At 38.4% G+C, this 27,380-nt stretch overlaps 1 long non-coding RNA gene across 2 annotated transcripts; it reads left to right on the top strand.

Moving 5' to 3' along the window:
* The first annotated feature begins 1,358 nt into the window (after positions 1 to 1,358).
* On the top strand, positions 1,359 to 26,836 carry LOC141279759 (uncharacterized). 2 transcript variants are annotated; one of them, XR_012334561.1, is made up of 3 exons: positions 1,359 to 16,595; positions 17,273 to 17,358; positions 18,471 to 26,836. It is a non-coding gene; the product is annotated as an uncharacterized lncRNA (long non-coding RNA). The 2 variants fall into 2 exon arrangements; XR_012334560.1 differs by having other exon boundaries at positions 17,273 to 26,836.
* Positions 26,837 to 27,380: the final 544 nt, after the last annotated feature.

Below are 27,380 nucleotides of genomic sequence, written 5' to 3'. Positions count from 1 at the left end.
TGGGTTTGTCATATATGGCCTTTATTATGTTGAGGAAAGTTCCCTCTATGCCTACTTTCTGCAGGGTTTTTATCATAAATCGGTGTTGAATTTTGTCAAAAGCTTTGTCTGCATCTATTGAGATGATCATATGGTTTTTCTCCTTCAATCTGTTAATATGGTGTATAACGTTGATTGATTTGCATATATTGAAGAATCCTTGCATTCCTGGAATAAACCCCACTCGATCATGGTGTATGATCCTTTTAATGTGCTATTGGATTCTGTTTGCTAGTATTTTGTTGAGGATATTTGCATCTGTGTTCATCAGTGATATTGGCCTGTAGTTTTCTTTCTTTGTGACATCCTTGTCTGGTTTTGGTATCAAGGTGATGGTGGCCTCGTAGAATGAGTTTGGGAGTGTTCCTCCCTCTGCTATATTTTGGAAGAGTTTCAGAAGGATGGGTGTTAGCTCTTCTCTAAATGTTTGATAGAATTCGCCTTTGAAGCCATCTGGTCCTGGGCTTTTGTTTGTTGGAATATTTTTAATCACAGTTTCAGTTTCAGTGCTTGTGATTGGTCTGTTCATATTTTCTGTTTCTTCCTGATTCAATCTTGGCAGGTTGTGTATTTCTAAGAATTTGTCCATTTCTTGCAGGTTGTCCATTTTATTGGCATAGAGTTGCTTGTAGTAATCTCTCATGATCTTTTGTATTTCTGCAGTGTCAGTTGTTACTTCTCCTTTTTCATTTCTAATTCTATTGATTTGAGTCTTCTCCCTTTTTTTCTTGATGAGTCTGGCTAATGGTTTATCAATTTTGTTTATCTTCTGAAAGAACCAGCTTTTAGTTTTATTGATCTTTGCTTCATTTCTTTTTCATTTATTTCTGATCTGATTTTTATGATTACTTTCTTTCTGCTAACTTTGGGGGTTTTTTGTTCTTCTTTCTCTAATTGCTTTAGGTGCAAGATTAGGTTGTTTATTCGAGATGTTTCCTGTTTCTTAAGGTAGGATTGTATTGCTATAAAGTTCTCTCTTAGAACTGCTTTTGCTGCATCCCATAGGTTGTGGGTCGTCGTGTCTCCATTGTCATTTGTTTCTAGGTATTTTTTGATTTCCTCTTTGATTTCTTCAGTGATCACTTCGTTATTAAGTAGTGTATTGTTTAGCCTCCATGTGTTTGTATTTTTTACAGATCTTTTCCTGTAATTGATATCTAGTCTCATAGCGTTGTGGTCGGAAAAGATACGTGATACAATTTCAATTTTATTGAATTTACCAAGGCTTGATTTGTGACCCAAGATATGATCTATCCTGGAGAATGTTCCATGAGCACTTGAGAAAAATATGTATTCTGTTGTTTTTGGATGGAATGTCCTATAAATATCAATTAAGTCCATCTTGTTTAATGTACCACTTAAAGCTTGTGTTTCCTTATTTATTTTCATTTTGGATGATCTTTCCATTGGTGAAAGTGGGGTGTTAAAGTCCTCTACTATGAATGTGTTACTGTCAATTTCCCCTTTTATGGCTGTTAGTATTTACCTTATGTACTGAGGTGCTCCTATGTTGGGTGCATAAATATTTACAATTGTTATATCTTCTTGGATCGATCCCTTGATCATTATGTAGTGTCCTTTGTCTCTTCTAATCTTTATTTTAAATTCTATTTTGTCTGATATGAGAATTGCAACTCCAGCTTTCTTTTGGTTTCCATTTGCATGGAATATCTTTTTCCATTCCCTCACTTTCAGTCTGTACGTGTCCCTAGGTCTGAAGTGGGTCTCTTGTAGACAGCATATATATGGGTCTTGTTTTTGTATCCATTCAGCTGGTCTGTGTGTTTTGGTGGGAGCATTTAGTCCATTTACATTTAAGGTAATTATCAATATGTATGTTCCTACTCCCATTTTCTTAATTGTTTTGGGTTCGTTATTGTAGGTCTTTTCCTTCTCTTGTGTTTCTTGCCTAGAGAAGTTCCTTCAGCATTTGTTGTAAAGCTGGTTTGGTGGTGCTGAACTCTCTCAGCTTTTGCTTGTCTGTAAAGGTTTTAATTTCTCCATCAAATCTGAATGAAATCCTTGCTGGGTAGAGTAATCTTGGTTGCAGATTCTTCTCCTTCAACACTTTAAATATGTCCTGCCAGTCCCTTCTGGCTTGCAGAGTTTCTGCTGAAAGATCAGCTGTTAACCTTATGGGGATTCCCTTGTGTGTTATTTGTTGTTTTTCCCTTTGCTGCTTTTAATATGTTTTCTTTGTATTTAATTTTTGACAGTTTGATTAATATGTGTCTTGGCATATTTCTCCTTGGATTTATCCTGTATGGGACTCTCTGTGTTTCCTGGACTTGATTCACTATTTCGTTTCCCAATTTAGGGAAGTTTTCAACTATAATCTCTTCAAATATTTTCTCAGTCCCTTTCTTTTTCTCTTCTTCTTCTGGAACCCCTATAATTCGAATGTTGGTGTGTTTAATGTTGTCCCAGAGGTCTCTGAGACTGTCCTCAGTTCTTTTCATTCATTTTTCTTTATTCTGCTCTGCAGTAGTTATTTCCATTATTTTATTTTCCAGGTCACTTATCCGTTCTTCTGCCTCAGTTATTCTGGTATTGATCCCATCTAGAGTATTTTTAATTTCATTTATTGTGTTGTTCATCGTTGCTTGTTTCCTCTTTAGTTCTTCTAGGTCCTTGTTAAATGTTTCTTGCATTTTGTCTATTCTATTTCCAAGATTTTGGATCATCTTTACTATCATTATTCTGAATTCTTTTTCAGGTAGACTGCCTATTTCCTCTTCATTTGTTAGGTCTGGTGGGTTTTTATCTTGCTCCTTCATCTGCTGTGTGTTTTTCTGTCTTCTCATTTTGCTCGTCTTACTGTGTTTGGGGTCTCCTTTTTGCAGGCTGCAGGTTCGTAGTTCCTGTTGTTTTTGGTGTCTGTCCCCAGTGGCTACGGTTAGTTCATTGGGTTGTGTAGCCTTCCTGGTGGACGGGACTAGTACCTGTGTTCTGGTGGATGAGGCTGGATCTTGTCTTTCTGGTTGGCAGGTCCACGTCTGGTGGTGTGTTTTGGGGTGTCTGTGGACTTATTATGATTTTAGGCAGCCTCTCTGCTAATGGGTGGGGTTATGTTCCTGTCTTGATAGTTGTTTGGCATAGGGTGTCCAGCACTGTAGCTTGCTGGTCGTTGAGTGAAGCTGGGTGCTGGTGTTGAGATGGAGATCTCTGGGAGATTTTCGCCGTTTGATATTATGTGGAGCTGGGAGGTCTCTTGTGGACCAGTGTCTTGAAGTTGGCTCTCCCACCTCAGAGGCACAGCACTGACTCCTGGCTGCAGCACCAAGAGCCTTTCATCCACACGGCTCAGAATAAAAGGGAGAAAAAGTAGAAAGAATTAGTAGAAGTAGAAAGAAAGAAAGGAAGGAAGGAAGGAAAGGAGGGAGGGAGGAAGGAGGAAAGGAAGAAAGAAAGAAAATAAAGTAAAATAAAATAAAGTAAGATAAAATATAATAAAGTTATTAATAATTATTAAGAAAAAAATTAAAACAAAAAACGGATAGAACCCTAGGACAAATGGTGGAAGCAAAGCTATACAGACAAAATCTCACACAGAAGCATACACATACACACTCACAGAAAGAGGAAAAGGGGAAAAAATAATAAATCTTGCTCTCAAAGTCCACCTCCTTAATTTGGGATGATTCGTTGTCTATTCATGTATTCCACAGAGGCAGGGTACATCAAATTGATTGTGGAGCTTTAATCCGCTTCTTCTGAGGCTGCTGGGAGAGATTTCCCTTTCTCTTCTTTGTTCTCACAGTTCCCGGGGCTCAGCTTTGGATTTGGCCCCGCCTCTGCGTGTAGGTCACCGGAGGGCGTCTGTTCTCGCTCAGACAGGTCGGGGTTAAAGGAGCAGCTGCTTCGGGGACTCTGGCTCACTCAGGCCGGGAGGAGGGAGGAGCACGGAGTGCGGGGCGAGCCTGCAGCAGCAGAGGCCGGCGTGACGTTGCACCAGCCTGAGGCGCGCCGTGCGTTCTCCCGGGGAAGTTGTCCCTGGATTCTGGGACCCTGGCAGTGGCGGGCTGCAGAGGCTTCCCGGAAGGGGGTGTGGATAGTGACCTGTGCTCGCACAGAGGCTTCTTGGTGGCGGCAGCAGCAGCCTTAGCGTCTCATGCCCGTCTCTGGGGTCCGCGCTTTTAGCCGCGGCTCGCGCCCGTCTCTGGAGCTCCTTTAAGCAGCGTTCTTAATCCCCTCTCCTCGCGCAGCAGGAAACAAACAGGGAAGAAAAAGTCTCTTGCCTCTTCGGCAGGTCCAGACTTTTTCCCGGACTCCCTCCCGGCTAGCCGTGGTGCACTAACCCCCTGCACGCTGTGTTCACGCCGCCAACCCCAGTCCTCTCCCTGCGTTCCGACCGAAGCCCGAGCCTCAGCTCCCAACCCCCGCCCGCGCCAGTGGGTGAGCAGATAAGCCTCTCAGGCTGGTGAGTGCCGATCGGCACCGATCCTCTGTGCGGGAATCTTGCTGCTTTGCCCTCCGCACCCCTGTGGCTGCGCTCTCCGCGGCTCCGAAGCTTCCCCCCTTCCCCACCCCCGTCTTTGCCAGTGAAGGGGCTTCCTACTGTGTGGAAACCTTTCCTCCTTCACAGCTCCCTCTCACTGGTGCAGGTCCCGTCCCTATTCTTTTGTCTCTGTTTATTCTTTTTTCTTTTGCCCTACCCAGGTACGTGGGGAGTTTCTTGCCTTTTGGGAGGTCTGAGGTCTTCTGCCAGCGTTCAGTAGGTGTTCCGTAGGAGTTGTTCCACGTGTAGATGTATTTCTGGTGTATCTGTGTGGAGGAGGGTGATCTTCGCGTCTTACTCTTCCACCATCTTCCCCTCGTCCTCTGTTCTTGTTATTGACACAGTAGTATTATGCATTCATTAGATTATTGCTCTTCAGAAGAAATGCAAGTTTTAGGTAATCATAAGCAGTATGTTGAGTTTAAAAATAGTATGTTGTCGGGCTTCCCTGGTGGTCCAGTGGTTAAGACTCCACGCTTCCAGTGCAGGGGGCAGGGGTTCAATCCCTGGTCAGGGAACTAAGATCCTACATGCCGTGTGGTGTGGCCAAAAAGTAAATAGATAAAACAGCGTAAAAATAGCATGTTGTAGAAAATCCATGATTTAAATTTTTAATTGAATTAAAAAAATTTTTTGTTACAACTTTATTTGGTGACATAGATATTTCCTCTTATCCAAACGGCCACTGGGAAGAATTATCCAATTCAGATAGGATAGGCGCCTGCCTTCCCCTGGCTTCATGTGGATTTTTTTTTTCTTTCTTCTCTGTCCCTAACACCTTGTCCCCCTCTATTTTTCACCTTGCCCCATGGCACAGAGTTTCATGGGTAGGATTGGCCAGGGTGAAGAGAATGGCAGCGTAAATGTAAATAGCCTCCTCTCACCTACCCCCACTTGTCACAAAAGCATCACCACTGATCCTTATCCTGTTTCCACAAAATAAAAGACCTACCCTTAGCATAAGTGCTTATTTTTGCTTTTTCCTGTAAAAGATGTAAATGAAAAGAGAAAGTAGGGAATCAGGAGGTAACTTTTAATTTATGATCAATTTCTACCAGAAATCAAGGAACTTAGTAAAGCCTTAGAACAGGATCTTGGAACAAGATTCTCAACCCAGCATTATCGGCATTTTTAGCCAGTTAATTCCTTGTTGTGAGAGGCTGTCCTGTGTCTTGTGGGAAGTTTAGCAGCATCCTTGGCTTATACGTACTGGATGCCAGTAGCAACCCACTGCTCTCCACCCCATTGTAACCACTTAAAAATGTCTCCAGACATTTCCAAATGTCATCTTGGGTTGTGAAATCACCCCCTGTTGAGAACCACTTTCTCAGAACATCCAGGTTTTTATTTTTAGGATAGGGTACTAGGGGAAAGACTGAAACTGAACCTCTGTTAGAAGCAAAACATGAATGATGTCGGTTGAAAAAGACAAAAAGAAACAAGGTGATTTGGAGAGAACAGGCCCAGGATTAAAATGTATTTCCAGAAGGTCAAATCTTAAAGGTGGCTCTTAACTTCACATCTGCTGATTCCTGCATCCCCTAGGACCCTAAGTCCAGTTCTTAGAAATTTACCTCCTTGATGTTTTTCACTCAGAAATCCTAGCCACACCCAGTTTAAGGTAGATCAGGTATACTGTTTCATTACTATATATATCTTTAAACAATCATGATTTTTTAAAATGTTTTTATTGTTAACTGTACATATAAGATTTACCATTTTAACCATTTTTAAGTGTTCAGTTCAATGGCATTAAGTGCATTGTTACTGTACAACCATCACCGCTATTTTCAGAACTTTTTCATTATCCCAAACTGAAACACTGCACCCAATAAACAATAACTACCCATTCTTCTCTCCACTCAGCCCCTGGTAAGTATTCTGTTTTCTCTAGGTACCTCATATAAGTGGAGTCATACAGTGTTTGTCTTTTTGAGTCTGGCTTATTTCACTTAGCATAATGCTTTCAAAGTTCATCCATGTTGTAGCATGTATCAAAACTTCATTCCTTATTAAGGGTGAATAATATTCCATTGCATGTATATGCCATATTTTGTTTATCTATTGATCTATGAATGGGTTGCTTCCACCTTTTGGCTACTATGAATAATGCTGCTGTGAACATGGTTACGAATACCTGTTTGGTCCCTAACAAGCATGATTTTTGAGTGTACTGTATTGAGAACTGAAAGGAAAGCAGTATAATATGAATGCACATATATATAAAGACAAGTTATAACATGGTAGGGACTTCCCTGGCGGTCCAGTGCTTAAGACTTCGCCTTCCAATGCAGGGGGGTGCAGGTTCGATCCCTGGTCAGGGAGCTAAGATCCCACATGCCTTGTAGCCAAAAAACCAAAACATAAAACAGAAGCAATATTGTAACAAATTCAATAAAGACTAAAAATGGTCCACATGGAAAGCATCTTTAAAAAAAAATTTACAACATGGAAAATGTGACATGAACAAAGGGAACCAACACTTTTGTACTAGATCTTTTTTTTTTTTTTTAATTTTTTTTTTAACATTTTTTGCGGTACGTGGGCCTCTCACTGTTGTGGCCTCTCCCGTTGCGGAGCACAGGCTCCAGACGCGCAGGCTCAGCGGCCATGGCTCACGGGCCCAGCCGCTCCGCGGCATGTGGGATCTTCCCGGACCGGGGCACGAACCCGTGTCCCCTGCATCGGCAGGCGGACTCTCAACCACTGTGCCACCAGGGAAGCCCTGTACTAGATCTTTACGTATGTTATTTCATTTTCTCATCACCTCTGTAAGGGTAGGTAACGATAGTCCAGAGTGGCAAACTGGTAACATAGCTATACCGTTAAATATAGTAGATGTACAAGCTGCAATATTTTATTTCATTTATGAAACTTAATGTCTTATGCATAATGTGAGTGTGGAAAATAATATAGTCCGTGGTTATTTATTTTCAATTTCATCTTATCTAGTATGTTTCTTGCTTTTGTTATACTTTTATATGAATAGCACTTGTTTGTCACCAACAGGGAATTAGTAGTGGAGCTAGAAGAAGAATTGTCAGAGAAAGTTTTAGTGTGATTGAGAGGTTTTTATTGGGGATTGAGGGTGGAGGGAGAGAATCAGAAAGGATATGTCTCATGATGGAAGAAGAAACTATGCTTGCTGTTCAGGCAGCTAAGGCTTGGCTCCTCTGACTACTAGGGGAAAATATGGCAAACTCAAAATGGTCTGGTTATGCAAGTATCTTCTAATAAGTTTCTTGCTCTTATTGAACCTATAAAAAATACCATTAACTTCATATTTATGTCATTAATAAACTTCTAGGGTGTGTAGTAGGGTGTAGTAGTATATAGGTATAGTTGAGATAAAAGGAGACAATAATGGTATTTTTTTGAGAAGCATCTGTTTAATGTATTACGTAGGATAGGGTATGTTTTATAAGCCTAATAGCGTTAGGTTTATATGTGCAGTTGAATCATACATATAATTGTAGCCCCTATGTAATTTGATCTGTTTTTATTATAAACATTTTATAAATAAGGAAACTAAGGTTAAAAGAAACTAACATCTGGCAAGTGAAGGCATCAGAATTTGAACCCCAGTCTAAGTAGTTCTGAGGATTATGTTTCTTCCACTAGATCATTCTGCTTTCCCCACAAAAGTGTTCTGGGAATACTGGGATGAATCTTTATACCTTTATTTGAAGGTCATTTTAAAAATTGTAAGTCTGACTGAAGATAGCAAAATTGTGTGCTATTGCAAGATAATTGTAGAGCTCACTCTAAGGAAGCCGAGTTAATGTCTGGTAATATTTTTAGCATCATTTTTCTGTTCACTGTTGTCCAAATGATTCACTCAGTGTTATGCAGAATATGAAGTATTGTTACACAAGCTATTTTATAAAGTTCATTTATGGTATAGGCTTTATATAGGACGTTTCTTTTGATCAAAATACTTGGAAGCCTATAGAAAAATGTGACCTGGCATCATGTTTTTACAATTTCATCTTATCCAAATGTTGTAGAATTTTGAACTTTTTTGCAGTAAGCTCTCAAAAACCAAGTCCAAATTAAAAATTTTAATTGCAAGTCCCCTATTCTTATCCCAATAACAAGCTTACTATTGTACAAATAGGAAACAAGATCTGGTAGCTATGGCCTATTAGTTAGAATTTTGAAACTAAGGATTGTGTTCTTAATGGTACTGATAAGTCAGCAGCTGTTAATATATGAGGAAGTGCTTGGGGAAAGTGCTACCTCCGCCTTCAAAGTAGTATTTATTTTTACAGTAGTCCAGTCATGGTGCCTTGGAGGTTGAACAACTATAAATCCTCATTTCACACCCTATCTATAGTCTCACCTGAATCTTGCTGTAGCCTCCTAACTGGCCTTGCTGCCAGTCCCTCCTTGTTCTGATCCATTCCTCACATTGCTACCTGTGTTATTTTTCTAAAACACAAATGTGAACATGAGACTCCTCTGCTTCTTGGTGATCATAGTATAAAGTCCAAACTCCTACATAAAGTATCTTTCACAGTTTGATTCAACTTTTTCTATACTTTCTCAATTATACTGAAATCTGAGCTGAATAATGCCATCTCTTTTCCACTTTCCTGCATTTGATGTGCTTCGTCCCCCTCTGGAATGACATTTTCTCTTCTTCAGCTGGCAAATGTCTAACCATACAGCATGATCCAGCTTAAATGTTAGCTTCTAACAGTTTTCCCTGAAGCCTCCATTCGTAGTCACCCTTTCTCTGACTGTCTTTGCCTGTGGTACACATTTCTATTTTTGAATCCATAATACCATATTATAATTTATTTGTTTACAAATCCATTACAGTGGCAGCTCCTGGAGGACAGACCATATCATCGTTATTTCAGTATCCCTAGCAATGACATAGGATAGAATTTTCCAGTTGAAATTATAAATATCTGTTTGGTCAGTCCTCATTTCACCTGATGTTTCATACCATCTGCTCTTAGAGCTATTATACAATACACAACAGGTACTCAGTAAATATTTGATGGTGACGATAATGGAAAAGGAGAAAAATTATATTTCATGTGCTTTGTTTAAGAAGCAATGTTCATGTATAAATCATTTAGGAAAAAACTTCAGGAAAATCATATTTCAATACTATAACGGTGGAAATTACCAGGAAACTCCACCCCCCAACCCCACCCCCGCCCCGGGGCATAGCACACTTCTTTGGTTCTAGGAATGTAAGATAACAAAATGTCATACCACATGATTAACCAGAAAAACAGAAGCCACTCAAGGCATTTCAAGCAAATAGTGATTTAATATAAGGAATTAGGTAATACAATTATTGGAAAAGCAAAAAAGGGGCAATATTACTCAATGATGAAGAACATCCCGACATCTGCTGACTTTCGCTCCTGCAGGAGCCCTATTACTGCACGAGAAATCACTTAAAACTCAGCAGCTTAAGACGACAGTCATTTGTCACAGTTCTGTGAATTGTCTGGGCTCAGCTGAGTAATTCTGCTTCACATGATGTCGTCTGAGGCTATAGTCATCTGGGGGCTGAACTAGAAAGAAATGTCCAGATGTCTCACACACATGGCTGGTGGCTGGCACTGACTGTCAGTTGGGATCTCAGCCTGAGTGGTCAATTGCAGCTCCTTGATTCTACTCCATGTGGTTTGGACTTCTTAGAGCATAGTGGGATTCTAAGGAGTATCTCAAGAGTGTACCCAAGGGAAGGAAGTGGAAACTGCTGGTCCTCTTAAGCCCTGGGCTCAGAAGACCCAGAACATCACTTCCACCACATTCTGTTGGTCAGAGCAATTTCAGGGCCAGCCCAGATTCAAAGGGAGAGGATATAGCATACAGGAAAGGGAAGAATTGTTGGGAGCTGTCTCTGGAGACTAGCTACCACATTTGTCTTTGCACATGCTGCTTCTCTGCTCTGGAATGCGTTTTTTCCCTTTTCCTGACAAACCTATTCATACTGCAAGATCCAGCTTATGTTTCAGCCCACATCTAGGGCCTCCCCTGATGCCGCCAATACATAATCAGTAACCTCTTCCTTTGTACAGTCTGTGCCTGTGGTTCGTATTTCTATTTTTGTATCTATCATTCCTTATAATTAATTTTCTTACATATTTTTCTTTGAGAATGTCTTGGGTACAGGAATCATATCATCATCATCATCATCATCTGTCTCTAGTAACTGTCATAGTAAAGGTTTTTGCAATTGAACTTAAGTATCTGCTTTTAGTCAGAACTAATTAGCCTGGTATTGCATACCATCTATTCCTGGAGCTTTAATGTAGGGCCTAAAACAAGGGAGATAGTAAATATTCAATGGTGACAATAATAGAAAAGGAGAAAATACTGTATTTCAAGTATTCCATTTGGAAGAAAGGACCACATATGAATCATTTAATCAAAATTTTCAGGAAAATTGTTACTTTAGTCCTGAAACTTTTAACTTATCTGGAAAAATAATTTTCCTAGAATAGCACATTCTCTGGTTCTAGGAATACCAGATAAAACGTTATACCACATAATTAATCGGAAAAATGGAAGCTGCTTGAGGTATTGCGAGTAAGGAGGGATTTAATACAGGAAATTAGATAGCAAAATTGTTGCAAAGGCTGGAGGAGCAAAAGGAGGTGATGAGTAACTATAGGAAGCTGCTTCTTCCCCCAGAGCCTACAGTTGTTTGTAGAATGCAACTCATCCAAGAACCCATACTACCCACGACTTCACGGAATTGTGCTCCTCTGCTTCCATGATGCTAATGCAGCCACTACAGGGAACCCACGTCTAGCTGCTACCCAGATGCCACAGGAGCCTACTGTTATGAGAAAGGGTACAACAATCTGCCGGTGCCACCACTGCCTGAGCTAGAAGATTGTTTCTGTCTTCCTTTAGCTTTCCCATCTCTTGCATATGGCCACAGTTGACAGAACTCTAAACAAAAACCCTGCTGCCAAGAGGGTCTGAAGAAACTTCTAGGTTTCCCAGCCCCTGCGATAAAGGTGTGGGTGTGATGCTGAACACATCACAGTATCTGGAACATGGCATTATAAACATAGCTTATAAAAGGAATATAGTGATTAAAGCTCTTGCCATAGTTCTGTCCAGACTGGAATTTTAGGGTGGAGGCATTTCTGTCTTATGCTTTAGATATTTGATACAGTAAAAACTCTTTTGAACCAGTATCTAGAACTAGTTATGCTTTTGGAGAACTAAGTGATCTTAGGCAACTTTCAGCTTTAGTTTTCTTACTAGTATATTAGAAAAGCTGTGTGACTTGGCAGTCTTTCAAAGATACAGAGGTGGAAGGATCTTTAAGGCTTATCAGGGAAAAAAATTATGTGTACTTATAAATGTGTTTGTGTATAAATGTACTGATACATGCATAGTATATTGTGTGACAAAAAGAATACTGTATTTTGTGAAAAAAAATTTTTTTTTTTTTTTTTGCGGGGGTTGGCGCTTCCCTGGTGGCGCAGTGGTTGAGAGTCCGCCTGCCGATGCAGAGGACACGGGTTCGTGCCCCGGTCCAGGAAGATCCCACATTCCACGGAGCGGCTAGGCCCGTGGGCCATGGCCGCTGGGCCTGCGCGTCCGGAGCCTGTGCTCCGCAACGGGCGAGGCCACAACAGTGAGAGGCCCGCATACCACAAAAAAAAAAAAAATTTTTTTTGCCACATAGTGACTGTATGATTTTGGTAGAATACTGGTTAAAAGTTGAAATACAGCTCCGCTAACGTTTATTAGGCATAGGAACTGTGCCGAGAACTAGGAACACAAAGATGCATATTATACACCCCAATTCAGTAAATATTTATTAAATATCCATCCACTAGGTACTAGGTCTACCAAGATGAATAAGGCCAGATTGTTTTTCCTGTGAGGGCCTCATAATCCATAGGGAAAGACTGGTAAGCAAGTGATCACAAAATTTTGATTTGTGTTGATAAGAAATTGGAAGTAGGACCAAAAAATTGAATGGTGGAATTTTAATTGACAATGAGAAACTTGGACTTTACTTAAAATTACTCAAGAAGATGCCATTTCTAGGGGGGAAAATATTGGTTCTTGAATGAAAAACATCTCAGGCAGTTAGAATCGAGGGTTTTTTGGTTTTTAAATGTATGGAAAATACTCACTTTGGGAAATACTGAAAAGTATTTTGAAAAAGGTATATAATCTCACCACAAAGACAGTCACTGATAACATTTTTATGTATTCCTTTCTAATCCAAGGACATATATATATATATATATATATATATTTTTTTTTTTTTAATGGAAATAAAACCCCCAAAGGGAGGCCTTGGAAGTCACAACGCATGACAGATTGCATGTAAGTTAGAAGGAATAAAAAAAGGAAAGAAGGATCCATTTGGGTGAGGTATTTCACACTTCAGAATACACACCTGAACTCAGTATCATTTTCCTAATTCTCATTCCCCCACTTTTACTTGCCCTGTTTAGGAATGGCACCACCATCTTCCCATTCTCCCAATCAAAAACATCCAGCCACTGTCAGGAGTAATCCTAACAATCTAATTTGATCATTCCTTTGATCGAAATCCTTCAATTGCTTCTATTAGACTTTGAGATCAAGTGTCACTTTCCTATTTCAGTATATATGGGCCCTTCACTATCTAGCTCCCACCCACCTCACTAGCTTGACCTGCCCTCCACACAACTCTCCACTCTAGCTTCATTAAAATGTTTGTAGTTCCACTTAGGTATGGTGGTAGTCTCCAATCATCAGTGTTTTTCTACATGCTCTTTATCTAAAACACCATTACCCACCTCCACGTTTTCTCTGTTTAATTTCTTCTCAAAAACTCAAGGGTTGCCTTTCAAGATGCTGCAATCTATTCTATTCCCCCACTGCCCCATACATGTATCTCTAACATAGCATTTGTCATGCTGTCCTGGAATTATAAGTGTATTTTTATTCACCTCATCCAAGAGCTCCTTGAGGATGTGGACTGTGTCTTGATGATCTTGAGGCTCCCACTTCTATCACAGTACCCAACATACAGTAGATGTTATAAATATTGATTGAAGGAAGCAGTGTAAATTGGTAGATAAAAGGGCTGGTGAGTTTTTTCATTAGTGATCTTCAGGAAACACATTTAGGAATTGTAGCAAATATTGGTTAGTTGCTACCCAACAGCCATCCCCTCTTCTTTTTTGTTATCAAAACTCAAGTTTCCATGTGGCAGTGCACCCCAGGGCATGTAACTTGATAGATGGAAAGCAGTCATGGCATCCCATATTCCCCTCTGCCAATAATACAACTGGGTTGGGCATGACGGGGCATAGAGGGAAGCTGTGGAAGTTTCAGGGAGAGGTCTTCTTCCTTAAAAGGAGAAACAGTCACTTTTTTTTCTTTCTCTCTTCTCCCTTCCTGCTATGTTTACTGTTCTGTAAGGGATGTGAAGCCTGGAGCTGGGGCAGCTGTTCTGTAATGATAAGGCAGCAAGCTTGAAAACAAAAATAACATGCTGAGAAGTGTGGAGGGAGAATGGTGGAGAGTCTAGGTCTTTGATGAGATCATTGAGCCACATCATTTCTAAACTGCCTGTTGCATACAGACTTCTTTTTATATAAGATAATTAAAATGGCTTCATTGTTTAAGCCACTATGTGGTTGATTGGTGGCCCTAATAAAAAGATATATCTATGTCCGAACCCCTAGAAACTGTGCATGTGACCTTCTTTGGGAAAAAGATCTTTGCAGATGTAATTAGTTAAGGATCTTAAGATGAGATCATCCTGGATTATCTGGGTGGGCCCTAAGTCTGATGACAAGTGTCCTGTAAGAGATACACAGAGGAGAGGAGAAAATGGACACAACGAAAACAATGTGAAGACAGAAGCAGAGATTAGAATTATGCAATGACCAGCCAAGGAACATCTGGAGCCACCAGAAGTTGGACGAGGCAAGGAGGGATTCTCTACAGCCTCCAGAGGGAGAACGGCCCTGCTGACAACTTGCTTTTGAACATTTGACCACCAGAACTGTGAGAAAATTAATTTCTGTTGTTGTAGGCCACCCAATTTGTGCTAATTTGTTATAGCAGCCTCAGGAAGTAATACAAACCGTAAGTCAATTCTTCTGTTGGTTGCAGGCAAAGATATCTTAATTAATGTAAGGATTTTTAAAAAATTTCAAACTAACCGTATGAAATAATTGGTAATAATTGATACTGGTAGTAATTCAGGAAAAGATCCTAGAGTCCCTGAAAATTCTTTCCATAGGACTTAAAACTAAGATTGTTACAAACGTTCAGGTATCCCAGGGGTCAGGGGTTAAGAAGACACTGTCACACCTTTATATAAAACCGTGGGGCATACCTATTAAAACCAAATAAAACATAGTAATTCCTCTGGGATTCCATTCCAAAGAAATAACCAAGTGCACAAGGATAGATAATAGATAGATGTAGATATAGTTACTGCAGTAAACATCTGTATAACAAAAATTTGGTGACTGCACTAACTAATCATTTTTAACAGATGTTCTCTTTTCTGTTGGATTGGCCAAAAAGTTCGTTCGGTTTTAAGTAAAAATATGTTTCACTGTCACCCAGAATTTTATTGAACAATGTATTCATTAACCGAATGAACTTTTTGGCCAACCCAATAATTAACTATTAGGAGAGTGGATAAACAAACAGTGATACTCTCTGCCACAAAATACTATGTGATCTTTTATTTATTTTTTCCCAGGTTTATTGAGATATGATTGACATATAACATAGGTAAGTTTAAGGTGTACAACGTGATTTGATCATGTATATATTACAAAATGATTATCATAATAATGTTAGTTAACATCTTCATCCTCTCACATAATTACCTTTTGTGTGTGTGTGTGGTGATAACTTCTAAAATCTACTTTCTTAACAACTTCCAAGTATATGATACAGTATTGTTAATTATAATCACCATGCTATACATTAGATCTCCAGAACATACTCATCTTGTAGCTGGAAGTTTATACCCATTGACCAACATCTCCCCATTTCTCCCACCTCTAGCCTCTGGCAACCATCGTTCTACACTCTATTTCTTTGAGTTCAGCTTTTTTAGATTCCACATATAAGTGAGAACATACAGTACCTGTCTTTCTCTGTCTGACTTATTTCACTAGCATAACTCCCTCAAAATCCATCCATGTTGTTGCAAAAGGCAGGATTTCCTTCTCTTTTGTGGCTGAATAATATTCTTGTATGTGTGTGTGTGTGTGTGTGTGTGTGTGTGTGTGTGTGTGTGTCTCATATTTTTCTTTATCCATTCATTCATCAATGGACGCTTAGCTTGTTTCCATGTTTTGTACTATGTGATCTTCTAAAAGTGGAAAATCAGTGTGGAAGTTATCTATAATTTATTTTTGAGAGAGAAAAAGGAAGATGCAGAATAGAACGTATACCATGACCTCCTATGTGTAAAAATAGACCTAAAATTCGTATATGCACAGGATGAAAGGTCAAGAAGGCCTAAAATTGTTAACATTTCTAGGAAGTGGGAGTGCAAAGGAAGACACACACTTTTGTACTTGCATTTTGCTTTTTTTTAAATAAATGTGCATTGCTTTTATGATTAAGTAAAACCATTGAGTATCAACACCTAGAACATTGTGGGTGATCTCCAATTTAGGAAGGACACTGGGGAAAAGCTGTAGAATTAAAGCCTGGAGAAAAGCAATTAGGAGAACAATAGAGCAAGAAAAACAGCTTTACGATGAACGATGAACGGTCTAAGGGCCTTCTTCAGCCAAGACGGGTGTGAACCCAATCTCAAAGTTATGAACATTATGACAGTAAATATAAAATTTACTAAAGCCCAAAATATTGGAATAAGAGGAATACTTTTTGAAGGGAAAACACAGTATGGGTTCTGTTTGGGAAGTACTACTTGGCACAATGAAAAATTAACTTATATAATTAATTTAGATCTGGTTGCCAACAAATAGACTCAACAAAGCTTTCAGCAAATTGACAGATGACAGATCCTTCAATAGCAACCAAGAAAGGACTCCATATGCCTAACATGTGATGATGATTGTAAGAGGTAACTATGTGCTGGACATTTATTTATTTGGGCATTTTATATATGTTATTTATGTAGTCTTCATAATTCCCTGTAAAGTAGATGTTATCAACGCTTAAGGTAGTAGGAAACTGGTTAAGCTCACATTAAGTAACTTGTCCCAGGTGATATTGGTAGGAATTGGCAGATCCAGGATTTAAGGATATCTCTAACTGACTTCACTTCACTTTCCCTTACACCACTGTCCCTCAGGGAGTAATGACTGATAGCAGGAATGAAAATTATGCCTTCCTTAAGACCATTTTTGGTAACAATATCCAAGGTTAGATTTATTCCTGGTCAAGCTCAATATGGGAATTTTTTGTTCCTGTTTTTAAATATAGTCAAAAGAGATTGGGATTTGAGGTAGCTTCAAAAATACGTATACTTTGAAAAATAAAAATAAACGTTTAAACATCAGGAAAAGAATTAAAAAATCAAGACCAGGAAGAATTTCAGAATGAAGATATGCAAACTATCAGATCTTACATAATTAAAGTTGCAAAATTGAAATTACTAGGGGCCAAAGCAAAAAGAGTTAACAATTACTTGATTCATGTTGTCCTTAAGAAGAAACACGTTAGTTTCAAGTATAAGGAAAGCTTTGCTTTTCCTGGCACTTATTCTCTAAGAAATTAACCATGTGTGTTTCAATTTAGAGGATCACTTCCTCTAAGAAGTCTTCCCTGATGACCTCTTCCCTCCACATTTGGTACCACTACTATGGCTTGCCATTGTATCACTGGTAAGATCCCTACAAGACTGTAAGCTCTTTGAGGGCAAAGACTGTGATTAGCTTACCCTTGTATCCTCGGTACATGTTCTGTTGCCTGGCACATGGCAGTATTCAGTATTCGTCGAATAACTGGATTCATGAGGCCTTGTGTTGTGGAGTAGGAGAGTCTAGTTCCCATTCTAACAGTGCCTTGAGTTATGATCCAAGCTGCAAGTGGTACCAGAGTTCTTTTTTTAATTATTAAAAAGAAATACAATATTATATTAGTTTCAGGTGTACAACATATTCAATATTTTTATACATTATGAAATGATCACCACAATAAGTCTAGTTACTATCTGTCACCATACAGAGTTATTATAATATTATTGACTACATTCCCTATGCTGTACATTATATCCCTATGACTTATTTATTTTAAAGCTGGAAGATTGTACCTCTTAAATCCTTTCACCTATTTCTTTCCATCCCACCCCACCCCCAGCAACGACTGGTATGTTCTCTGTATCTATGAGTCTTTCTATTTTGTTTTGTTTGTTCATTTGTTTCTCTTTCTAGATTACACGTGTAAGTGAAATCATGGTATTTCTCTTTCTCTGACTTATTTCACTGAGCATAATACTCTATAGGTGGGACAGAGTTTTCCTTAGAAAATAGTTTGGGATTTGTTCTAGGACATGAAATTTCATGTCTTCATGACATCAACAGTTAAAGCCTGTTTAAAATTATTTTCCCCTACAAAATGTTCAAAATGACCTCAGTAGCTGCTCTCTGAAGTCACAGAAAATTCTCAGTCATGCACACGTGGAACATGGCTTTTTTGTTTGTTTTTTGGCCAGTCCCGCAGCATGTGGGATCTTAGTTCCCCGATTGAACCTTCAGCCCCTGCATTGGGAGCGTGGAGTCTTAACCACTGGAGCACCAGGCAAGTCCCAGAACATGGCTTCCTGTTGAACCCAGCTGAACCTGCTTATCAATCTTAGTATTATTTAAAGCAGGACAACCAGGCAATCACGTGCCTTCTAATATGATCCATATGAAAGTGACAGTACTACTAATGAGGTATTCTTGCTCCCCAAAAAGTTGAGTCTGAACGTTTCTAAAGCTAATTTCCATTGTAGGAAATAGAGGAGATAATGGAACACAACGAGGAAGCAACAAATCCAGAATGTGGGAAATTCTACAGAACAACTGAGCTGGTCTCTGCAATCAAGTCAATGGCATGAGAAAAGAGAGGTGAGGGAGAAGAGACTGCTCTAGATTAAAAGAGGCTTAAGAACAACCAAATGCAATTTACATTTAAAAATATGGGGCTTCCCTGGTGGCGCAGTGGTTGAGAGTCCGCCTGCCGATGCAGGGGACACGGGTTCGTGCCCTGGTCCGGGAAGATCCCACATGCCGCGGAGCGGCTGGGCCCGTGAGCCATGGCCGCTGAGCCTGCGTGTCCGGAGCCTGTGCTCCGCAACGGGAGAGGCCACAACAGTGAGAGGCCCGCGTACCGCAAAAAAAAAAAAAAAAAAATATATATATATATATATGATTTCAACAAACCAACTGTAAAAAGATAACTTTGATACAATTAGGAAAATCTCAATAAGATCTGGGTATTAGATGACACCAGAGAATTATTATAAGATTCTCAGTTTGGGTTCTTCCCGACGCTGAGAAAAGATTCAAAGGCAAGTAGCATATACAAGAGGGGAACTCAGGAAACACTGGAAGAGGAGAAGGAAGTGAGATGGGGAAGGCATGGAAGCTAATAAAAGCTGTGCTGTTAAGCAAATTAACCCCTGTGGGCAAGTGGAAATTAATCTCACTGATGTGCTTTGGGAAATAACTTAGAATATACCTCAGAGCTAATCTCCACCTCCCAGGCCAAGGGAGCTGAGGCAAATTATACACTGATTCCTATCAGACCTTGGTTGAATGCTGCTCCCACAGTGGAGGGAAGGAGGGCCCTGGACCTTCTGGCCTGCTCTGTGCAGGCAGAGTGGGCTCCAGGGGTGAGAGAAAGCCCTCAGCCAAGCACGTACACCGAAGTGGGAAGGACCAAGATGTTATGGGAGAAAGCTCCAACACCATGTGCTGCAATGCGATGAGAGCACAGTGGTCGTGTGAAAGCATGTCCTTTCTTTAAAAATAGACTGAAGTATGTGAGAGTGAAATGATGTCTGAGATTTCCCTTAAAATACTTTAGCAGTGAAGAAAATAAAAGGGACAGATGAAACAAATATGGTAAAACTTGATAATTATTTAAATCAGTGATGGGTATATGGGAGTTAATACTAACTTCTGTGTTAACTCCTGTGTATGCGAGAATTTTTTGGAATAAAAACATTTTTTAAAATAAATTTATTTATTTTATTTATTTTTATTTTTGGCTGCATTGGGTCTTCACTGCTGCGTGCAGACTCTCTCCAGTTGCGGCGAGCGGGGGCCACCCGTCGTTGCGGTGTGTGGGCTTCTCATTGTGGAGCACGGGCTCTAGGTTCGTGGGCTCAGTAGTTGTGGCTCACGGGCTCTAGAGTGCATGCTCAGTAGTTGTAGCACGCGGGCTTCGTTGCTCTGCGGCATGTGGGATCTTCCCGGACCCGGGCACGAACCCGTGTCCCCTGCATTGGCAGGTGGACTCTCAACCACTGCGCCACCAGGGAAGCCCTATACTGTTTTTCATAGCATTGAAAATATGAACTATTGAGGAACAAATTTGACAAAAGATGTTGAAAACCTGTACACTGTTAAGGACAAAACATTACTAAGAGAAATTAAGGAAGATCTAAATAAATGGAAGATATATTCATGGATCAGAGGACTCAATATTGTTAAGATGTCAATTCTCCCCCTATAGATTCAATACAATCCCAATTATTAAAAAAGGTCAGCAGAATTTTGTGTAGAAATTGACAAGTTGATTCCAAAATGTATATGAAGATGAAAAGAATCTAAAACAGTCAAAACAACTTTGGAAAAGAATAAAGTTGTAGGACTTACACTATCTGATTTTAAGACTTATAGAGCTATAGACATCAAAGTGATATGGTATTGGTGTAAAGATAGATAATAGAACAGAGTAGAGAGTTTGGAATTAGAGCCACACATACATGGTCAATTGATTTTTCATAAATGAGTGATGCAAATCCATGAGGAAAGGACACTATTTTCAACAAATGCTACAACAATTGGATAGAGCCATATGTAACAGAATGAATCTCACACTATATACACCCTATATACCCTTATCTCACACTATATACAAAAATTAACTCAAAATGAAGCATAGACTTAAATGTAAGAGCCAACACTTTAAAATTTCTAGGAGAAAACATATAAGAAAATCTTTATGGCCTTGGGTTTGGCAAAGATTTCTTGAATAGGATGCAAAAAGCATGAAAGAAAAAAATCCATTTTGTTCATTATCTACTGTTTTGTAACAAATTACCTCAGATCTCAGTGGCTTAAAACAACATACATTATAACCTTTGTGAGTCAGGAATCCAGGCATAACATAGCTGGGCCCTCTGCTCAGAGTCTTTCACAAGGCTACAATGAAATTGTTATTGGACCTGTGGTCTCATCTGAAGTCTCAGCTGGGTAGGGGTCTACTTTCAAGCTCACTCATGTGGTTGTTGGCAGGATTCAGTTTCACAAGGGTTGTTGAGAGAGCCTTAGTTTCCTGCTGACTATTGGCCAGAGGTCACCCTTGATTTTGCCAGGTGGGCCTTTTAATACAGCAGCTCACAACAGGACAGCTTGCTTCATCAGATGAAGGATGAAAGAAGAGCCAGAGAGAGGATATAAGCGAGAACAAGTCACAGACTTTTGTAGCATAATCTTGGAAGTGACATTTCATCACTTTTGCCAAAGGCTTTTCATTGGAAACAAATCACTAGGTCCAGCTCACACTCAAGGGGGGGAGATTACACAAGGGCATAAATGCCAGAAGGTGGGATCATTAGATGCCATTTCAGAAGCTGCTTACCATAAACAACAAATTGGACTTCATAAAAATTAAACCTTTTGTTCTTTAAAGACACTTTTATGGGGTGGAAAAAGATGTTTGCAAGACATATATCCAAAAAAGAACTGGTATTTAGAATATATAAAGAACTCATACAACCCAATAATAATAAGAAAAATGATCCAGTTTTTTTTAAATGGGCAAAAAATTTAAGTGGTTACTTCACCAAAGAAGATATATGAGTGGCAAATAAATACATAACATGATGCTCAACATTGTTATTCACCAGGGAAATGAAAATTAAAACTCCAATGAGATACCAGCGCATATCCACTAGAATGTTCAAATTAAAAAGACTGATTATTCTAAGTATTGGTGATCATGTGATGCAACTGGACCTGTCATACACTGCTAGTGGAAACTTAATATGGTACAATCTCTTTTTACAACAGTATGGAAGTTGTTAAAAAGTTAACTGTAAACCTACTATATAACCTAGCCATTACATTTTATTACATAATTTTTATATTGCTGCTGTAACAAATTACCACAACCTTAGTGACTGAAAGCAACCTAAGTTTATTATCTTACAGTTTTGGAGGTCAGAAGTCCAAAATCCATTTCACTGAGCTAAAGTCAAGGTGTTGGCAGAGCTGGTTTGTTCTGGAAGATCTAGGGGAGAATCAGTTTCCAGCTTCTAGAGGCTGCCTGCGTTCCTCGGCTCATAGTCCCATCCTCCATCTTCAAAGCCAGGAGCACAGCATTTTCCAGTCTCTCTCTCTGTTCCTCTACTCCATTGTCACTTCACCTTCTGTCTGACTCTCTCTCTACCGCCTCCCTCTCGTAAGAATGCTTGTGATTACATTGGGCCAACTTGGATAATCAGGATAATCTCCCATCTCAAGATTCTTAACTATCACATTTGCAAAGTACCTTTTGCCATATAAGGTAACATATTCACAGGTTCTGAGTATTAGGACATGGACATCTTTGGTGGGTCATTATCCAGCCTAGCAAACGCTACTAAAATAATCATTCCCCTAAAATGAAAGCATATATTCACACAAATACTTTTGTACAATTGTTCATAGTATATTTATTTGTAATATTTACAAATAATTAATTTGTAAAACAAAAAATAACCCAAATGTCCATCTAAGTGAACGGATAAAACAATTGTGCTATGTCCGTACAATGGAACACTACTCAACAATAAAAAGGAATTAACTATTTATACAGCAATAACATAGATGAATTCAAAATAATTATACTGAGCAGAAGGAGGCAGACAGTAAAGAGTATGTATATCATAATTCCATTCACATAAAATTCTAGGAAACACAAATTTATCTATAATGAACAGAAGCAAACCAGTGACTGCCTAGGGACAGAGCTGGATTGGGGGAAGAAGTTTTGGATTACAAAGGGTCACATGGCACTTTTGGGGATGATGGATATATTCATTATGTTGATTGTTATGATTATTTAATGACCATATATATATATATATACATGTCCCTTTAAAAATGTACAGTGTTATATGTCAGTTATACCTCAATAAAGCTTTTAATACAAACAAAAAATGATTAGTTCTATTTGGATTAAATATAACAAGGCATTGGGGCATTGCTGGAAGATGAAACTATTCCTCTTGACTACTCAGGAATAAAACCGAATTTGATAAAGAGAGGGGTGATAGAATAAATGTAGCCAAAACTTCCTCTTTTTCATTTTTCGCTTCACTTTTTGTTTTTCCATAGAAGTTGTTGAAATCTACCAGAAAGATTGCTAGTTATCTTAAAGATTCTTTCAGAGAGCTCTGTCTAGGGAAAAGCTTCTTTGCTTTCAAAAATATCTAGTTAATACTTGAGGCTCAAAAATGCTTATTCTCACCTAGAATTCTTTACTTCTCTTTTTTTAGTTGTAGAGTTCATCATAGTGCATATTTCTCTGTTTGGATCTTCATGGCAACAGGAATATATATCGTGTTGCTGCCTGATATTTACCGTACCAAGTGGGCTGTAGTCTGTAAGGACTCTAAAGTATGGCCAAGAGAAAGAATTAAAAAAAATTAGAGTCGTTAACTTCTTACACAAAGTAATGGAAAATTCTGTTATATTTCAGATTTAACACTCCTAAATGAATGTCATATTTACATCACGTCCTAATATTTACATGTCCTAATATTATACTTAATATTTACATAAAATCCAAATACTTATCTAATATTTGCAGATGATAAATTCAACAGAAGAGCAGTCCTGCAAATTGTAGCCAAAGTCAAGTTTCTTTTGCTCACCACAGGGACAGATTGTTTGCTTCTGTGTAGTGAAGCATTCTTGCCGTTAGGTGGCAGGCAAAACCAAGGTAATGATTAAACTCCCCTACCTATGTTTAATAATGATTTGCAATTTGTTATTCAGTGGATATGTTTCTGAAAAGTTCTGTGAAATTTGAAAGACATTGTAAATGAGCCAACATTTTTTGAAACCAGAGTTGTTTTACAAGGCAAATAAGTGTCCCTAAGAGATCAGTTTTTTTAAAAAATAAACTTTCTAAAAATTGAAGTATCACATATACAAAATGCCCAGATCTAACTACTGCCAGTTTGAAGTATCGCTACAAAGTGAAAACACCTGTATAAGCATCACCCAGATAAAATGAAAGAACATTACCAGCACCTCAGAAGACCCACCTGTGTTCCCTCCCAATCATTACCCTCCTCCTTCTCTCCAGAGATAAACAATATCCAGACTTCCAACATTATAATTTAGATTTTCCTGTTTTGAGAAATTATACAAATGTAACTGTATTTTATATTCTTTGTGTCTGGCTTCTTTCATTCAATAATTTTTTGTTACTTTTACTTGTTGATATATTTCATTCTTTTTCTTTGTGGTAATATATTTTATTATATGAATGTAGCTCTATTTATCCATTCTACTACAGAAGGAAATTTGGGTTGTTTCCAGTATTTAGCTATTACAAATAATTGCTGCTATGTACATACTTGTACATGCCTTTTGTTGCACATATGAATGTATTACTTTTGAGTATATATCTAGAAGTAGAATTATTGGGTCATATAGTATGTGATATCTGATTGTTCCACATTTTCACCAACACTTGGTATTATCAATCTTTTTAATTCTAGCCATTCTGATAGACATATAGCAATCTTTCATTGGGGGGTTTAATATGCATATCTCTGATATCTAATAAGGTTAAATACTTTTTAATATATTTATAGACTACTTGAATATTTTCTTATGTGAAGTGCTGATTCAGGTATTTTGCCAATTTTCTATCATGTGTTCTATTTATTGTTTTGTAGTTCTTTACATAGTCTAGATATGAGTCTTTTGTTGGGCATTTGTATTGCTAAATATTCCCTCATTCTAGGCTTTTCATTGTCTTAAAAGAACTTTTTGATAAATTTTAATATACCCTAATTCATCACTTTTTCCTTTATGGTTAGTGCATTTTGTATCCTGTTTAAAAAATTTCCACCTATACCAAGTCATGAAGATGATCTCATATGGTATTTTCTAGAAGCTTCACTATATTAATTTTCACAGAGCTAAAGTCTACCTGGAATTGAATTTTTTGTATATCATATGAGGTAGGGGTCAGATTTATTTTTTCCATATGGGTATTTTGTTGATGTAAGACCATTTGTGAAAGAGGCTGTAGCTTTTCTACTCTGCAGTGCCAACATGGATGTTTTACGTTCAGATTTTTTTAAGCTGTATCAGGTTTGTGTAAAGTAGAGTACGTCCATATTTAACAAAGTTCATCATTTGGTAGAGCTTTTCTGGGGAAAAAATGCCATTAAAATCCTTTAATATGTAGACAGTTGCACGGCTTTGACAAAACCTGAACACATTTGATTACAATAGGGTATAGTTTCATCATTATCCAAAATGTATCACATTTTCTGGGGAGTTTAAAACTCTCCTTTCTTGGGGGAATTTAAAGTAAAGGGTAAACAAACAACTTTCTTGAAGTGAAGCAGATTATATAGGCTTAAAAATGATCCTGTTGGCACTTTAAAATCAATTAATCAACCTCAAAGCTTGTATTAAACATCCTTATTACTGACCTGATGCAAACCTTTGAAGATGTTACCATCAAGTTGGGGAAACAAGAACACATTCAACCATTAGAAAACAAACAGAATAAAATAAATAATATAAAAACAATAATATAAAATCAAGTGTTTTCATTCCTACCTCTTCACAGTAGGCTTGGTAAAGAAGAAGAAAACAAACCAACCTTGAATCCTGTCCCCAAATGTTTAAAAAACAAGACTGTGTGATTTTAAACAAGAGGTATTATATTCTAACATTATTTCTGTACTTTATAATTTTTTTCTTGAATGTAGATTAACTCATTTACGTTTTTTGAAGTTTATGATTGTATATTTTCACAGATGGCCTTATCTGGCTCTTTCTATTTAAGCCTTGTCAAATTATCTCTTGTACTTAAATATGTTTAAATGTGTTATTTTAATTCAGTATATATCTGCACATATACTTCCTCAGGAAAGCAACAGTAGAAAAAGATAACATGTTTAGATTAGAAATTTGGGAGTCATAGTTGAATTGACTTTCTCCCTACTTAAAAATAATCAGCCTTAAGCTGGCCTCATTTTTTTTTTTTTTTTTTTTTTTTTTGTGCGGTTCATAAGCACTTAACTCACCTCAGCTGATCTTTTGCCAGGAATGTGGAGGTCATGGTTGCTTTCATGGTCTTTCTGAATTCCCTTCATTAATTTTTAAAGTTTCTTTTAATCTGGATTTCTGAACAAGTTTTAAAACGGTAACAAACTGATGCCATTTTACATGCAATTTCAAAAAAATTCTAATTTATTGGTAATTTGAAAGCAAATAAATTAAGAATGAGATAACAGGTATTCGACATAAAAGAATCTGAAAATCAATGCTGGAAATATGACTTACCTTTATCTATAGTCAACTTTTTTTTTTTTTTTTGTGGTACGCGGGCCTCTCACTGTTGTGGCCTCTCCCGTTGCGGAGCACAGGCTCCGGACGCGCAGGCTCAGCGGCCATGGCTCACGGGCCCAGCCGCTCCGCGGCATGTGGGATCTTCCTGGACCAGGGCACAAATCCGTGTACCCTGCATCCGCAGGCGCACTCTCAACCACTGCGCCACCAGGGAAGCCCCATCCTGCGCTCTTTTAACCAACGAAATATTTAAGATCCATCAAGGGAAAATTTGGACCACTGTCTTCCAAAGAATCAATGAAATATGACCTCAGAAATTAAATTTGGAGGCTGAAGAAGGATTTCTAAGAATGCCCAGGACTACTGTCAATAGAAGAATACCAGACACTATTTTCTACGACACAGGTTCATAATAACATCCAGAGTTGTTTTTGTAAATGAACCAAATGCATTGCATACATTGTGGGGCAGTCATGTAATTTGTGGCCTTCATTTCCTCTGGATACAATGGACCTGAAATAGAACACTAAGAAAAGGGAATAAAAATTAATTTTTTCTCAGATTTTATGTTTGCCAATTTTGCTGAAATGGAGAGAAGCATGGGTAAAGAAGAGACACCATTTCTTTAGGCTGATTTCAGGAGAATGACCCAAGTACTGCTCTAGCACACTCAGGTGGGAGCAGTTTTCTCTTTGCAGATTTAATCCTGAAAACTGTAGTCATTCGCTGAACATTGAAGGACATCTGCTGAGTAGTGGGTAGGATGAAGTTGTCAAAGTTCAGAAAGAGCCAAAGTAAAACCAATGAATCACTGAAGTAGTAATTAGTAAAAGTTTATTGTGCACACACCAAAAAAACAGCCTGCAAACCAGGAGCACTCAAACCAAAACATGGAATGAGGCTCAGCGGTATATTATTATAAAGCAGTTTATATAGTGAGAAAACAATACTATTTGTTCTTTGCAGTGGTTCGTTATAATATTAAAATTTTCAGTGGTAACGTCATATCAGCCTTGGGAAACAGTTCAAGTTTTGCTTATGATTTCCAGAGGCATAAGCAAGAAATGACCCAGGTCGGCTTAGTCTCCCCCAAACAAGCTAAATTA

The sequence above is a fragment of the Tursiops truncatus genome, chromosome 1 (genome assembly GCF_011762595.2).
Source record: "Tursiops truncatus isolate mTurTru1 chromosome 1, mTurTru1.mat.Y, whole genome shotgun sequence".
NCBI lineage: Eukaryota > Metazoa > Chordata > Mammalia > Artiodactyla > Delphinidae > Tursiops > Tursiops truncatus.
This window is presented reverse-complemented; position numbering and strand designations above follow the sequence as displayed.